Genomic DNA, 17,361 nt, shown 5'->3' on the forward strand with positions numbered 1-17,361 from the left:
CACAAAAAAAATATGTTTATTTAATATTCCCCAAAACATTCCCAACATGAACAAAATGTTTTATTCATTAGTAATATCAATGTGCAGGTTTACCTCTTTGTCTACTTTCATACAAAGTTTTTAAGAAAAGACTGGACAGCCATTTGTCTGAAATGGTATAGGGTTTCCTGCCTGAGCAGGGGGTTAGACTAGATGACCTCCAAGGTCCCTTCCAACTTTATTATTATTATTATTATTATTATTATTAATCATCACACAGTCAGCCAGATGTTCAGACTGGATTTGGCATTTTTGTCTACCTATCGAGTCCTTACCAAGGACCTGGCAGATGTGGATGTTTGATGGTATTACAGATATCGTCGCAGGATGGAAGCAGTTCCTAGTAAGGCCGTCTTTTGCAATTGACTAATGGCGAATTTGTCAATGCCAATGTGTTCAAGTGGTGCTCCAGTTGTTTTGGGATTGCACCCAAGGCACCTATTACTATTGGTACTACCCTTGCTTGCTTTTGCACAGTTTTTCTATTTCTATTTGTAGGTCTTTGTATTTTGTTATCTTCTCCAGTTCTTTCTCGTCTATTCTGCTGTCTCCAGGCACTGCCACGTCCACTATCCAGACTTTTTTGTTTTTCTTATCGACAGTTGTTAAGTCCGGGGTGTTATGGTGCAGGTGCTTGTTTGTTTGAATTCTGAAGACCCAGAGCAGTTTAATTTTATCATTTTCTATGACTTTCTCTATTTTATGGTCCCACCAGTTCTTGCTTGCAGGCAAATGATATTTCTTGCAGATCTTCCAATGCACCATTGTTGCTACTTTGTAATGCCGCTGCTTGTAGTCAGTCTGTGCAATCTTCCTGCAGCAGTTACCAAGTGGTACACTGTTTCTTCAGCTTCTTTGCATAGGCGGCACTTATGGTCTGTTGCTTTCTTCTCAATTTTGACTTTGTATGCATTTGTCCTTAAGGCTTGGTCTTGTGCAGCCAGAATTAGTCCCTCGATCTCTTTCTTCAATTTTCCTGCTCTTAGCCATTATATTATTATTATTATTATTATTATTATTATTATTATTATTATTATTCCACAATGTTACTGGAGGATTCATGTTAGTTTCCCAGTTGGCTTTTATATATTCATTAATAATGTTAAAAATCCAACTGAGTAAAAAATCTCTTAATTCTGACAAATATTCAAGCCCACATGTACTGCTCACATTTTAGCAAAGACTGAGCAACTATGTAACCCATTGTTTGAATCAGAAAAATCAAACAGTATTTTCATCATGGAGAGAAACAAAGCCTCTGTAAACCAAAATAATCATTTTGGAAAACAAGCTTTGAAGACAACTTTAATGATTAATTAGTTAATTAGTTCATACCACCACTGGTATGAATCCATGGCTGGCAGGGTCCAAGAGGAGGGCCTTCTCTGCTGTTGCTCCTGTTCTCTGGAATGTCTTGCCCCCCCCCCCGATGTGAAGTTGGCCCCAACCCTCCTATCTTTTTATAAGGGCCTAAAGTCGTGGCTGTGCCAGTCAGCTTGGGGCCCCAGTGGAGGAACAGCACAATTGAGGTGGTTGATTGAGTAATAAAAGATCCCACCTCCCCCCCCCCATACTGCCTTCCCCATGTGTCTTTGGTTTTCAGGTTTGATTTTAACATTTTGTTTTAACTAATATGTAACTGTAAGCCATGCAGAGTTACCCTGTGGTAAAATGGGCAGCCAATAAATTTTATAAATAAATAAAATGTCTGTGAATTCAGTTGTCATGGTTTATCCAAAACAAATCACGACATAATGCAATGTGTGAATCTTTCTTTCATTCTAACCTGGCATGTCTATTGATCTAACCAGAGATCTAACTATCTATATGCCTTAGAAGAAAGTTGAGATGCAAATGTGGTAGAAAAGGAATATTATGAGGAGGCAGAGGTTTTCAGGGTAGAAAACTTTTCCTTTAATCACACAAACTGAGATGACAGCTAAACATTAGAAGTTGGGGAAAAAATGACAAGTACTCTATTCTAGTTTAGAATAATTCTTGCAGAATTTTCAATTTTTAATCTGGCCTTTGAATACTATTTGATCAAAATGTGCCAACTATTCATTCTGAATCATTAGCAGTTTTTGGTCACTATACTGGAGGCATAAGAGTCTTACAGAAACAAGCTTCAGGTGTCAAACTTTAAATGTGACATTTTAAAAATTCATACCAAGAAGCAACATCAATGAGTTTCATCTGTCATGAAACTGAATTTCATGAAAGTCCCGGCTCCAGTGAGAAGAACTGAATATAGAAAACAGTTTAGAATAATTCTTGCAGAATTTCCAATTTTTAATCTGGCCACTAACTCCTGCTGTGTGCAGAGGTGTTCTAACAAGCAAAATGGTTCCATGACGAATGTCATGACATGACAAAAGTGTCACTCGTTTTCTACATTGCAGTGCCCAAACAAAAGGGGTGGAGCTTGTGTCAAACCAAATTGATGCTTGTTTCATCATTTATCCAGCTTCCCCTCCCCATTGCCTTTGGTTCTAGGCAAGAAATCCAGAACTAGAACATACAAAGGATTTTTGGAACTGCCTCTTTCAACATCACTCGGCTCTTTGTTATTCCAGCGTGAAGGATATGGAACAGTGGATTTAGATTACAGGAATGCTAGCTTTGATCAAATGTTAGAATTTTTTTCCCCAACAATAAGAACAATTTGGCAATGAAAAGTTTTACCCAGAGATTTGGTGAGCTACCATTTCCTGGATCCATTGAAGCAGAGAAATTGGCTTTCCAGCTCCAGAATTCTACATTTTTTACTTCGACAATTCAATGATTCTTCTATGATTCCTATTATGACTACACTGATTCTATTCTCCTTATATGATTTTATATTAGTATTTTAATTATAATATCCTAAATTAAATAAGTATTTTGTAAGATTTTTAATGTGTTAATGGACCATGTAATCCTAAAGCATTTAAGAAGTTCTGAACTCAAAAAAACTTTTTAAAAGAACAAGGTAGGGACAATTCAAATTAGGGAAATTTGGCCATTAAGTCTATTACATTTAGGCAGAAAAAAGAAAAGAAAGGAAAGAAAAAGAAAAAGAAAAAGAAAAAGAAAGAAAGAAAGAAAGAAAGAAAGAAAGAAAGAAAGAAAGAAAGAAAGAAAGAAAGAAAGAAAGAAAGAAAGAAAGAAAAAGCTTTTTCTCTTCTGGCAGCGTTAATTCACTTTATCTTCTTTGATGACTGACCATATACAGGCAATTCATATTAGCACACAATGAATGTGTCTGAAATAAGGGGGAAAATAAAGATTTAAGTCCTTTACTTGCATTATATGTTTATGCTGCTAAGCACATGCCAAAGAACATTAAAGAGGAGAAAAAGTTTCATAAGCAGAACTACAAGACACATATTTTACTTTCCGAAATATGCTTGAGGGACAACATTATAATGAAATGTGTATGAAATTCATATGTTGTTTTTATGTGTACAATTTAAACTGTAGGTTATTAACCATGTCTTAGGACTAGACTTAGTAGGAATACTAAGTTATCATATATAGATGCAAAATCAGAACACCACTAAATAACAGTAAATAAGTATAGAAAACTGTAATTCTTTGCTTGCTGCCATCTAGTGCTTATCTGGATTTTTTCAGCCCATATATTTCAGCCCTAATTGGAAGACATTTGAAATTGATACAAGAGCCATATAAGGACTGTGAGCTGGCTATCCTGATATTTCTCTATATTATCAAAATATTTTCCTATTGATTTTGCTGACTGTTTCATAGAGGGTAAGTCTTGCTGAATGCTGGAGTATCCAATTTTGTTTGAGATATTTTATTTAATAAAGATTATATATTTGTCAAACATTGCAGTTTCAATCTTATTCAAAAATGCTCCAGGTTCTTTTCAAACAAATTATAGCCTTTGAGGATTAGGTCAATCATTTCAATTTATTTCCAGACTAGTGTTCACTTCTTGTCCAATTCTGAGAATGAGAAGGGAGGAAAAGTTAGTACAAAGCCAGTTAAATCTTCAGGAGAAATTATCTTGCATCTTTCCTCTGTGTGGTCTCAGCTAGCTTAGTTCTTGTCCAGGAAAGAAGAAAACAAGGTAGACTGGAGACTGTGTTGGCTTCTGCTATTGTTCAAGGGCAGAAGAGAAAATAAATGACACTTTTCTAAACAAGCTGACCTCTGTAAATAATTCATTCAAACTTTTGTGCAAATCAAGTGAACAAGGATACAGTATATTTAAGGGAAGAAATAGCTACTTCATGCTATCAACAAAGTCATTCCTAGAGAAGGAGGATAGAGTCAAAAAATGGCAAATGGACAGTAGGCCAATGACTATAGCAACTTTCCCCCCCTCTTATAATTACCTGATTTTTTTTATTATGACAAAGGTATTGTTTACATATCGGATCCATACTTGGTCCCAAAACACCTCCCTACCAGAAATCAATGCCTAAATGAGCAGAGATTAACACCAAGATTTATATTAGACCAGCAATCAAGAAGTAAACAATACTCCAATCGAGGAACTACTGTACAAATGCAGACAAACAAGCTAATAGTAAATAACAGCCTAATCAAGGAATCACTCCCATCAACACTGGGATATAAAAAGAGAGCAAATCCACTCCCTTCTAGCACTGACGATGTTACTTAGCTCAGAGAGCACCAAGTACCCCACAATTTAAATAGATAGATGCTTGAGAATAAGGGACAAGAAATGGCTGCATTGATTCCCCCTAATGTTGTATACAGGCACAATGTAAGAAATGAAGACCACTGCAAAACTGAATAGTTCTGGTGAAATGAATATCCTGCATTTATTCTTGGGGGAAAATAAACATAAAATAATTGCAAAGTGGTTTGAGTATGATGCTTTGTCAGCAAGTCCTCCAGGCAAGTCAGCAGAGCATATGCCACATCATCAAACCGAAAGTGGGCAACAGGCTTTCCTTTTTAAAAAAGGGCCTCCAGTATTTTGCAAAACAACATGGATGCTATTGGAAGGGAACAAATAGAAAGAAACACTGTTTGAACTCTTTGTTTGAATAGCAAATGAGGGAGAGGCAGAACAGTAGACAGAAATCTTCCCAATGTGTGTTGGTAAATGAAACATCATTGGTTAAGGGTGGCTAGAATATACACATAGCAAAATTTAATTTAGTTCTGAAGAAAACCACAAGAGTAGAAACCTTGAAACATGAAGTTAAAGGAAGGGCAAGTTGCCCAGTATGCCTTCTATATATATATATACACACACAACAAAACTGTCTGTGAATAAACCTCAGGAACCTTTTTTTTTTTTTTTTTTACAAACAGTATCTTTCATGCTAGGAAGTTATTCTGTCTGGTTCCATTTAGATCAATGTATTTGCATATTTACTCACTACATCATAGGATTATCCCTGGCAGTTTTGTATCTGCTGTTTGGAATTACAAACACCAGCTACTACAAATCAAAACAAACCCAAACAAGAAAAGGGCACCTTTTTTCATGTATGGTGGACATGTAGAGAGGCACATGTGTGCTGGCGTATGGTCTGGGAATGGGCAATAGAAATGACTAGGCAAAACATTCAATACAAACCTGAGACATTACTATTAGGAATACTAGAGGAAAATGTAAATAAAGAAGATTATAAAGATTAATTATTCATGTGGTTACGGCGGCAAGGATACTATTTGCTCAAAAGTGGAAAGCAATGGAAGTACCAAGTGGGGAAGCACTAATAAAGAAAATTATGTATTGCGCAGAATTAGACAGGATAACTAAAAGATTAAAAAATCAGGAAGAAACAGAATTTTATCGAATATGGAATAAATTTTATAGATGGATGGAAAAAAAATGGAGGTCACAGTAAAGAGATAAGTTAAGATAGAGACCAGAAATGTATAGTTGTATATAGATATATTATATGTAATTAATGTACAATATGGACTGGGATGTCAGTCAAAGATGATTTACCATGTTCAATGTTTTTAATCCTTTTTTTCCCTTGTACTCAATAAAATCTTTTTTTAAAAAAAACCCCAAACATCCTCAATAAGTACTAAATAAGGAATTGGAGAGTTTCTGATCTGAATTTACAATAACTAAAACTTCACCTTTATACCAATTTTCCTGGAAGTAGGTTTTTACTGACATTCAAGGATTTACTTTTAACTGTTATGGATAGATTTAGTACATTTTATTTATCAAAAGGTTTTACAATAACTTATACTAAAAATCTACCCGAAGGCTCTTTAAGATAATAACCTCTTTGAGGTTATTACCAGAAACTGAATGAGATCAGAGGTACTATTTTTAAAATAAGCATTTTCTTCACAGCCAACATTCACTGTTTATCTTGGTAATCTTTCCTATTCCTTTTCTTTCCATAGTTTAAGCTGGAAAACCAACTTTCCATTTTGAGCTTTATTTTTCCCTGTCTTTCAAAATTAACCCAAGATGCCTAAAATTTTATAAGCATGGTACTGAATAGGCTGCAAAGGATTTACTGGAAGGTTTACAGTGAAAATGGCAAATTGTTTAAAAAACATGAAGATTTTGTTTTTTATGAAGCAGTTTCCTCCACAGTTTCCCCCCATAATTAACTACACATCATTTCAGTTGCAGACAAACTGGCTAAGAGGTTATATTTTATTGATTGTTTTGTTTTGTACTATTTCTCTTATTCCTGAAAATAATAGAAGACAATTCAGACTTCTTGTTTAGATTATTGACTTTGGTGAATTATGAAGTTTAAGCGAAGAAGACTAGAGGATTCTGGGAGGATAAAAAGTATAGTGAAGAAGATGTGACATAAACCTATGAGAACTTCAGTATTACTTTCATTATTTTAAGTAATTCTTATGTTGTATCTCTAGTGCTAAGACCTCTGTCTGTCTGTCTGTCTGTCTGTCTGTCTGTCTGTCTGTCTGTCTATCTATCTATCTATCTATCTATCTATCTATCTATCTATCTATCCATCTATCTATCCACACAATCAAATTTATATGCTGCCATCTTACTGTCTCAAGGATTTCTAGGTGGCTTAAAATAGTATATAAACACACACACATATACTGTATACACAATCATACATATACACATTTTATATATGTATACACATTAAAATCAAGACTAACATTTAAATAAATGAAAGGTTAAAAATAAGAACACAGACTGTAATCTCATGGTATGTCTCTCATTGCATGTCCATCTATACCCATCCTATACTAATCAGCATTTGATGTTGCATTATTTAGAATTTACAGCAAAATATGAAATGTTTTCATTGAAAATTATGGGAATCTAAATGGTACAAAAGCTCTTTCTTCGGTGGTTGATACATGATGAATATTCTAAAACACAAGGCATAATATTATCAAGGGAAGTATATAGTATACTTTTTGGGATGAAGTCAGAAACTTGGCAAAGCTATTAAACTGAAGGGTTTTTTTTTCACTTTAGGATGCAAACAATGATTGGAATAGATCTAGGCTATAAAAATCTAGATAAACATTAAAATGGTAGCAGGGTTTTATGTATTTCATTGCTACCATTTTATAATTTTCTTCCACTTTACAGTCCAGATCTGGTAAACCTAGATAAAAATGTGGCAAGTTACACATCAAAATGAGTCAGTTTAGTTTTCTGATATTATTTAAGAACCTTAAACAACATTCTTGAATTCACAAACCAGTACACAAACTAATGATAAGCTACAATTTCCTGCATTTCCAGGCATTGACTGTAATATGAATTCAAAAGTACACTTAAGAAGCTGAATGCCAGCTGAGATGGAAAATGAAATAATGTTCTCCCTGTTGTATGTTTGAGAGCTCAGCTCAGATCAGATCATGTGCAGATCTAAATTATGGTCAAAACTGTTGTTATGATGGAATTATAAGTGAAGTGCGGTGAATAAAAGGATATGATATTTTTTAAAACTTAATTTTCCAAAGAGTTTCATGTAAAATATACTGTACATTCTACATTGTTGGTTTCACCTGAATTCTTAAAATTAACTGTAATAGATAAATAGAATAATTCATGACAATGAAATAATTGTCTTCTAAAAGTATATTTAGAGAGTCTTATATTTTTCATACAGAGGGTTCTTCTTTGAAAACCCTCTGTATGAAAAATATAAGACTCTCTAAATATACTTTTAAAAACTATTTTGGAGCTATTATTCTTTAAAATCTGTCACACCTCATGCTTTCCAAGAATGATTTTTCAGAATGTGTTACAAGAGGTAAAGTAACAGCGTTCATTAAGCTCAGTCTGGATTCAGCCCTGACCTAGAACAAAAAACCATTTAACATATTACAAAGGGACAGGTTGTTACTCCATATACCAACTGTTGGTATATACAACTTTCTCACACCAAAAAGACAAAGCTGCAGTGTAGGAAGGGATAGTAAATTCTAAGTGTACTGTAACACATCTCCTTATTTCTTTTGAAGGTATGCTATTGAAATGAGGATCAATCCTACTTTTTAAATAAATATGATAACTTTGTATATTTTTTCAAGAAAAAGGTTTCCTTATTTTAGATAAGAAACATAGAAAGCTGCCTATGGATATTCTCAGTCATCCAGGTCATAGTTATCCCAAAAATGCTTTTTCATGAGGCAACTGGACTTTCTTGCTCTGAAGAGTGCCCTCAAACAGGTCATCCAGTCATGAATTGGATGAATTAAAATTATGATGCTTCATCATGGGTCAGGCAATGGTGTTCCTACTTAATCAAATGACAAAGCACTAAATTGCTACTTGTAGAGTGAACGTTGGGGTATAAATCTAATCAATCAATCAATCAATCAATTAGTATGTAATGTCAATAAATCTAGCCTGCAGCTAGATTTGTATTCCTAGATAACAGTGAGAGTGGATCTCTTCATATTGATTTATTTACAGTATATGAGAAGACATGCTAATTTGAACACCCTATCAGTTTGTTTGTTTGTTTATTCATTTATAGCCAGTAATATCCTAATAGGGGATATTAGAAACAAAAACAAGCTCCTCCAGACAGCATGTATGCTAGCCCTTGTTAAAACTGCCCATTTGTTGATAGAAATGAAAATAAAAATAGAAAAACAAAATGGGCAGAAGGCAGCTATGTATTTTTGCTTTATATTTATCTTTCTGGAAGATCTCAATGCTAGTTCTTTTCTTATTTCTATTAATGAAATATGAAACTCTGGAGATTATAGTTTATCTATGGGATCCATTATCTACTTTGCAGATTCGATTGCACCTTATTACATATGCAAAATTTCAGATTAGTCTTAGGATACGCTAGCTTTTCATTTAATATTCAGATCATTCAATTGACCTTTAGCTCAAGAGAAGGAAATATATGGCTTTTCAGATGTTGTATATCATTACAAGGAAACGGGATGTTTGAACTCATTCATTGTATGTAATTATTATGGAAAATTACAAACAGTAGGGGTATTCTAAGTATTGCTATTGATGAAACACCACCACATCAGCTGTCTGTACACTACAAATAAGCATAGAGAAAGAAGCACCCTGCAGTCAGCTATATGTACAGAGGCTTTAGCTCATTTACAATGCACAGGGAAGCTTTCTGCTAAGTGGAAATTGATTGCTCTGCTCACAAATTCTCCAGAGATTCAGGAAAGTGCAATAGGACTGTGGTTTTCAACTGCCAATAATAAATCAGCTCAACTACCAAACCAAGAAAACAGCAGGGACTGACCCTGGTTTGGCCCAAGTTTGACCTCCATGTATCCTATTTCAGAAGAGGCACTACTGAACATAAACTCAACAGCCACCCATTTAATCTGATATTCTAACATCTTTTTAGCAAGGAAAAGAAGTTTCCACCTCTCAGTTTCCAAATTAAAGAAACAGATTATGCAGTTGTCCTAACATCCTGGGCACTACTTTACAGAATAATAATCACAGTAATAAAAGAATCTTACCTAATTAAATTTTGCTATAATGACAAAAAAAATTATATTTATTTTATATTGTTTCTGATTACTGTATCTGTTCCTACACAGCATTTGTTTTATTTCACTTCTGCTCTAGAAAACCCTAGAGACACTATCAGTGATACACTAACGGCACTGTCAAGATTTGATTGCTTTCTTGTTGTCAGACAACCAGGGACTATATTTAAATTTGGAAGTTATAAATATAAATATGTATCATATTGCACACATGTTATATGAATATACCGAGACCAAAATTTGTGGACAAACATCTAGGATCCACAGGAATGAAAATCATAATGAACTGAATACAGTACTTTCCTGATGAAATTTGTCATCCAGATAGCTTTACAGCCTTCTCTAAGCAATTTACAGTATTGCCCCCAACAATCTGGGTCCTCATTTTACCAACCTCGGAAAGATGGAAGGCTGAGTCAACCTTGAGCCGGTGAGAATCAAACTTCTGACAGTCAGCAGAACTAGCCTGCCATACTGCATTCTAACCATTACACCACCACGGCTCTAGCTGGGGTGAGGCAGAGAGCAGAGTATCTGAACTTTTAAGGTAACTCAGAAATTTTCAGATTTGCAATTGGACAAAGGTACAATAACGGCATAAACACATAGGGCAGGAGAGGAAGGCTGACGACTGCCATTTCCTCCTACTGTCTCCATCATCCATCTCCCTCCAGCATTAAATCAACTTCCCTGCATTGAAGGAGACAGACTACAGAAACAGAAGCCAAGCCTTATCCAAAGCAAAACATCATATACATGGGAAAAAAAAGTGGTGTTGTCAGAGACTGAGCAAGTATGCATCTTCAAATGCCAAACCTCTATTTGCTGCCATTTCATGATACTAAAAGCAGCTTCCTGGGATAGTTGACTGTCTCCTTATGAGAGGATTGAATTCTATTTCTCAGTTTTGAGTATGCATGTTAAGGGCTTCCCATACAGGCTGGAATACCAAGATTTTTCAAGTATTCATGATTTGGTACATATCCAATCAATAATTAAAATTTTCACATACTGGCAGAGGATCTTCAATAATAATAATAATAATAATAATACCTCTTCCTCAGGAAGAACAAAACCCTCTAACTAAAGAAATAAAAGAAGTGAAACAAAGAATAACTGAGCATCTAGAACAGCACAAAAACAACAGAATAAGGCTGCCTGCATTGAAGCTTGTTCCAAAGAAACAACTAGCACAAGCATTAAAAGATGCAAATACTGCAATATCAAGTATAAGCACCAATTCACTGCAAGAAACAAACCAACTAATGTACAGCACAACTGCAGTTATAACTGAATACCTGGGATGCAAAATCAACAAAGAAGAAAAACAAACAAACAGTGCACCACAAAAATGGAAGGTTAGACTAGAAAATAAGATCAGCAAATTAAGATCACATGCAAGCAAGCTAGAACAGATGAAAGAAAAGAAGCTGAAGAACAAGAAGACCAAAGAATACCTAATCAAGAAATACCACTTAGAAACAAGGAAGATCAAAGAAGCACTGGAAATAATAAAGCAACAAATAACAGCTATAGCCAGGAAAATCAGTAGATATGAAGCTCGAATTGCAAACTATAGGCAGAACCTCCAATTTCAATCCAATCAGAAACGTTTCTACCAATCCATCAATGGAGAAACTGCAAGGAATCAGTCAGTACCTGACAAGGAAGAAACAGTGCAGTTCTGGAAGCAGATATGGGATAACCCAAAGAAATACAACAAGGATGCGGCTTGGTTAAAAGAGGTGGATGCAAATAAAACAGAAGTTGAAATGAAAGAACTAGTAATAACAACAAAAATGGTAGAAAAAAGAGCAAAGAAAATCAAAAATTGGTCAGCACCAGGTGAAGATGAACTGCATGGGTTTTGGTTGAAACATCTAACTGTTATACACCCACTCATTGCCAAGCAGTTCAACAATATACTACAAGGAGGAGAAATTGAAAAGTGGCTAACAACTGGGAAAACCTACCTAATAATGAAAAATCCAGCAAAAGGGGCAACACCAGGCAACTACAGGCCAATTACCTGCTTACCAACAACTTTCAAATTATTAACTGGTGCGGTAGCTGATGCAGTACAACAACATCTAGTTGAAAACAATCTCTTTCCACCTGAGCGAAAGGAAACCGCCCCAATAGCAAAGGAACAAAAGATCAACTCCTAATAGACAAAATGATCTTGGAAAACTGCAAGAAAAGGAAGACCAACCTGAATGTGGCATGGATTGACTACAAAAAGGCATTTGACTCTCTGCCACATGACTGGATAATCAAGTGCTAGAAATAACAGGAGTCAGTAGAAACATCAGAAAATTTGTGCAAAGATCGATGGCACAATGGAAGACACAGTTGCAGATCAATGGTGAGAGGCTGGGAGAGGTTAATATCAAGAGAGGAATATTTCAAGGAGATTCATTATCACCATTACTATTTGTTATTGCACTGTTTCCTCTGTCAACAATACTGAATAACTCAGGACATGGCTATCAAACATCAAAAACATCTGCCAGACTATCCCACCTCCTTTACATGGATGATCTGAAGCTGTATGGAAAAACATCATCTGAAATAGAATCGCTGCTCAACACTGTCCGTATATATAGCCAAGATATTGTAATGGAGTTTGGCTTGGACAAATGTGCCACACTTACTATCAAACAAGGAAAAGTAGTGAAAACTGAAGGAATCAAGATGCCCCACGAAAATAACATTAAGAGTCTGGATGAAGAAGATTACTACAAATACTTGGGTATCCTTCAAGCTGACAACATCAAGCACACTGAAGTCAAGAAAAAGATTAGAGGTGGATACATCAAGAGAGTGAAGAAGATCTTAAAGTCCAAACTCAATGGAGGAAATACCATAAAGGCAATCAACACCTGGGCAATTCCAGTCATTAGGTACACAGCTGGAATAGTGGACTGGACTCAAGCAGAACTAAAAGCAATGGCTAGGAAGACTAGAAAAATAATGACAATGAATCATGCCCTTCATCCATGCAGTGACATTGACAGATTTTATCTACCAAGGCAAATAGGTGGGCATGGAATGCTACAAGTACATCAGACGGTCGAAGAAGAAAAAATGGCTTTGGAAGAATATCTGAAGAACAATGATGAAGATGCACTGAAATTAGTATATCAGGAAGGCTTACTGACTACTGGAGAGACCAAACTGGCCTACAAGAAAGACCAAATGAAGAACAGAATAGAGGCATGGGAAGACAAAGCACTACATGGCCAATACATTAAAAAAATAGCTGGGAAAGCAGATAATAATAAAACCTGGCAATGGCTAAGAGCAGGAAAATTGAAGAAAGAGACCGAGGGACTAATTCTGGCTGCACAAGACCAAGCCTTAAGGACAAATGCATACAAAGTCAAAATTGAGAAGACAGCAACAGACAGTAAGTGCCGCCTATGCAAAGAAGCTGAAGAAACAGTGGACCACTTGGTAAGCTGTTGCAAGCAGATTGCACAGCTGATTACAAGCAGCGACTGATGCAGCATGACAAAGTAGCAACAATGGTGCATTGGAAGATCTGCAAAAAATATCATTTGCCTGTAAGCAAAAACTGGTGGGATCATAAAATAGAGAAAGTCATAGAAAATGATAAAATTAAACTGCTCTGGGACTTCAGAATTCAAACAGACAAGCACCTGCAACATAACATCCCAGACTTAACAATTGTCGATAAGAAAGACAAAAAAGTCTGGATAGTGGATGTGGCAGTGCCTGGAGACAGCAGAATAGAAGAGAAAGAACTGGAGAAGATAACAAAATACAAAGACCTACAAATAGAAATAGAAAGACTGTGGCAAAAGCAAGCAAGGGTAGTACCAATAGTAATAGGCTCCTTGGGTGCAATCCCAAAACAACTGGAGCACCACTTGAACACCATTGGCATTGACAAATTCGCTATTAGTCAATTGCAAAAGGCGGCCTTATTAGGAACTGCTTCCATCCTGCGACGATATCTGTAATACCATCAAACATCCACATCTGCCTATTCCAGGTCCTGGGTAAGGACTCGATAGGTAGACAAAATGCCAAATCCAGTCTGAACATCTGGCTGACTGTGCGATGATCAATAATAATAATAATAATAATAATAATAATAATAATAATAATAATAAAGTTGGAAGGTACCTTGGAGGTCATCTAGTCCAACCCCCTGCTCAGGCAGAAAATCCTATACCATTTCAGACAAATGGCTGTCCAATCTCTTCTTAAAAACTTCCAATGTTGGAGTATTCATCACTTCTGGAAGCAGGTCGTTCCACTGGCTAATTGTTCTAACTGTGAGGAAGTTTCTCCTTAGTTCTAGGTTGCTTCTCTCCTTGCTTAGTTTCCACCCGTTGCTTCTTGTCCTGCCTTCAGGTACTTTGGAAAATAGCTTGACTCCCTCTTCTTTGTGGCAGCCCCTGAGATATTGGAACACTGCTATCATGTCCCCCCTCATCCTTCTGTTCATTAAACTAGACATACTGAATTCCAGCAGCCGTTCCTTATACGCTTTAGCCTCCAGTCCCCTAATCATCTTTGTTGCTCTTCTCTGTACTCTTTCTAGAGTCTCAACATCTTTTTTACATCGTGGTGACCAAAACTGGATGCAGTATTCCAAGTGTGGCCTTACCAAGACATTGTAAAGTGGTATTAATTCTTCACGTGATCTTGATTCTATCCCTCTGTTAATGCAGCCTAGCACTGTGTTGGCCTTTTTGGCAGCTGTAGCACACTGCTGGCTCATATTTAAGTGGGTAAGCCAATTGGATAAATTATTTCCCAACATGGGTTTTCAAGAAGGGCCTATTCTAGAGCAAGATCTGAGTTGCTGGATTCCATGGTCAAATATGGGCACTTCTGCCACCTCCTACATCATGAGACGATGTGTATAGGCGTTGCCCCACCCGTTAAAGAAATTGATCATGTTTTGTTTGACTGTCAACTCTTAGGTTTAGAGTTTAAACAATTAACATTGTCTTGGGCTCTAATCTATGTGTTATGAGCAGAGTTTATGCTAAGTTTATAGTTAAGGCAGTTCAGCTAAGAACTTGTTATATTGAACAAATTGGGGTATCCTGTAAAAAGGAGCTGTACTTATCCGAATGTTGATTCTTTGTATTTACCACATATGTATTTTATTACTCCATTTTTAAATATATTTTACCTTGGAATAAGATCCTGTATTTCATTTTTATATTTTTAATATGATCATAACACTAATCAATTAATAAATTACTAATAATAATGAATTGGAATAATGCTATTCAGATAATCACTTTTTAACTTAATATAAAACAAGTACCTGTATTTGGAAAGAATGTAATGTCTTCAATTTACTTTAATTGTGTATTTTGGGAACCACTATTATTCTGTTTTATCATTAGCTGAGAATACAAAGAAGAACTTGACATTGTATTGCCAAATTCATTAATTCTCAAGCACCAACTTGCATTTTTTTAAGCCATTCTTGACTGCAATTACTCTGTAACTCCATCTCCATGGCAAAATAAAAAGAATAGAGATTTAAAGTAACTTTCATACATATTCAAAAATTTCTCTTTGTCAGTATGAACAGTTTGTTCCATTGTGAAACATTTTGTGTAATTTATATCTCAACCAAGTGGAATTATTTAAACAACAAAATGAAACAGATTCCAACACTCTTCTGTAAAGTTTCTGTAAAGAAACTTGAAACTTAGTTGCAAGGCATTGCTAATTGACATTTATTCATTTAAATCTCAGATAAAGATTTTTTTTTGTTTAAAATTCCCAACTTTAGACTTAACCTTTGGAGATAATGGATGATACAATATGATTTATATCTACAATCATGACGTACAAAATTAAGATTTATTTTTTATTTACTTAAGATGAAGGTATTTACTTCTGACTCAACAGATTTATGATGCCTCTGATTTTAGAATTGGATATGACACAAGATATAATGAAAATGAAGTGCTGAGTACAAGTTTTGAATTCCTGGAAGAAAATCAGGATATAAGACTAACAAATAAACATTTGAGAGTAAGACAAATCAGTAGCCCTTTTAAATCTTTACAGAAAGTGGATGATGTGTCTATGCAAACTAGAATATTTTTGTTTAAAAAAGTACTTGGATTCCACCTTTTTCCTTTTCCTTTCTATGTGTAATTATTCAGTCAGCTATGATTCAAAATTTTATTCTGGGTGAGACTGTACAAGAAATATATTTCTTAAACTCAGTAGTAAAGGTGGCTGATGAAATTAAATGTAAATTTGGAATTACATATCCTCTTTGTAAATCAATTCATGTTGTCCTGTTGTGCAATTATATTTAGAATGGCTCACATCTGAGAGAGCCAGTTTGGTATAGTGGTTAAGGCATGAGGCTAGAAAGCAGAAAACCCATCAGTTTTATTCTTGCAGTTTCACTCCTGCAAGAAGCCAGCTGCACAACCTTGGGCCAGTCACTGTCTCTCAGCTCTAGGAAGCAAGCAGTGGCAAATATTTCTGAAATCTTTGTAAGAAAATTTATAGGGTTGAGTCCAGGCAGTCATCAGGTGCTAACACTGACTCAAAGGCAACCCTTCCCCATAATTAATTTTTAGTTTTCTGCATTTCTCTGTAACTTACATTGTAATTTTCCAATTTTTTAAAAAACATCTACAGAATTATTTGGTAAGTCAGTAAGAAAATCAGATGATATGGGAGAAATGAGTACATAAATAGATCTCCAATTTTGTGCTAAATATTTATCAATGTTCAAATATTTATGTTTTCAAATAAGACAGAACCAACACTCATTTCAAAAACAGTGTAGAAAATTTTGCCCGTCCTGTTGAATGCTTTGATAAGAGCCAAGGATATGCTACTCTAATAAAGCCTGTGGAAACAGAAAAACCCTATGAATAATAATGATGATGATGATGATGATGATGATGATGATAAAATTAAACTGCTCTGGGGCTTCAGAATTCAAGCAAGGGTAGTACCAATAGTCATAGGCGCCTTGGGTGCAATCCCAAAACAACTGGAGCACCACTTGAACACCATTGGCATTGACAAATTCGCTATTAGTCAATTGCAAAAGGCGGCCTTACTAGGAATTGCTTCCATCCTGCAACGATATCTGTAATACCATCAAACATCCACATCTGCCTATCCCAGGTCCTGGATAAGGACTCAATAGGTAGACAAAATGCCAAATCCAGTTTGAACATCTGGCTGACTGTGTGATGATCCATAATAATAAAAGTTGGAAGGGACCTTGGAGGTCATCTAGTCCAACCCCCTGCTCAGGCAGGAAACTCTATACTATTTCAGATAAATGGCTGTCCAGTCTCTTTCAGGATTGATGCTTGATACTCACTGAGCTTGGTAGTTGTC

At 35.5% G+C, this 17,361-nt stretch overlaps 1 long non-coding RNA gene across 2 annotated transcripts in view; it reads left to right on the forward strand.

Moving 5' to 3' along the window:
- LOC120308067 overlaps positions 1-17,361 on the forward strand; it is a 150,867-nt gene that overhangs the window by 69,185 nt on the left and 64,321 nt on the right. The gene's annotated exons all lie outside the window — the stretch shown is intronic.

Source organism: Crotalus tigris, unplaced genomic scaffold (genome assembly GCF_016545835.1).
Source record: "Crotalus tigris isolate CLP2741 ecotype Arizona unplaced genomic scaffold, ASM1654583v1 scf7180000017861.769447, whole genome shotgun sequence".
In the NCBI taxonomy this organism is placed as follows: Eukaryota; Metazoa; Chordata; class Lepidosauria; order Squamata; family Viperidae; genus Crotalus; species Crotalus tigris.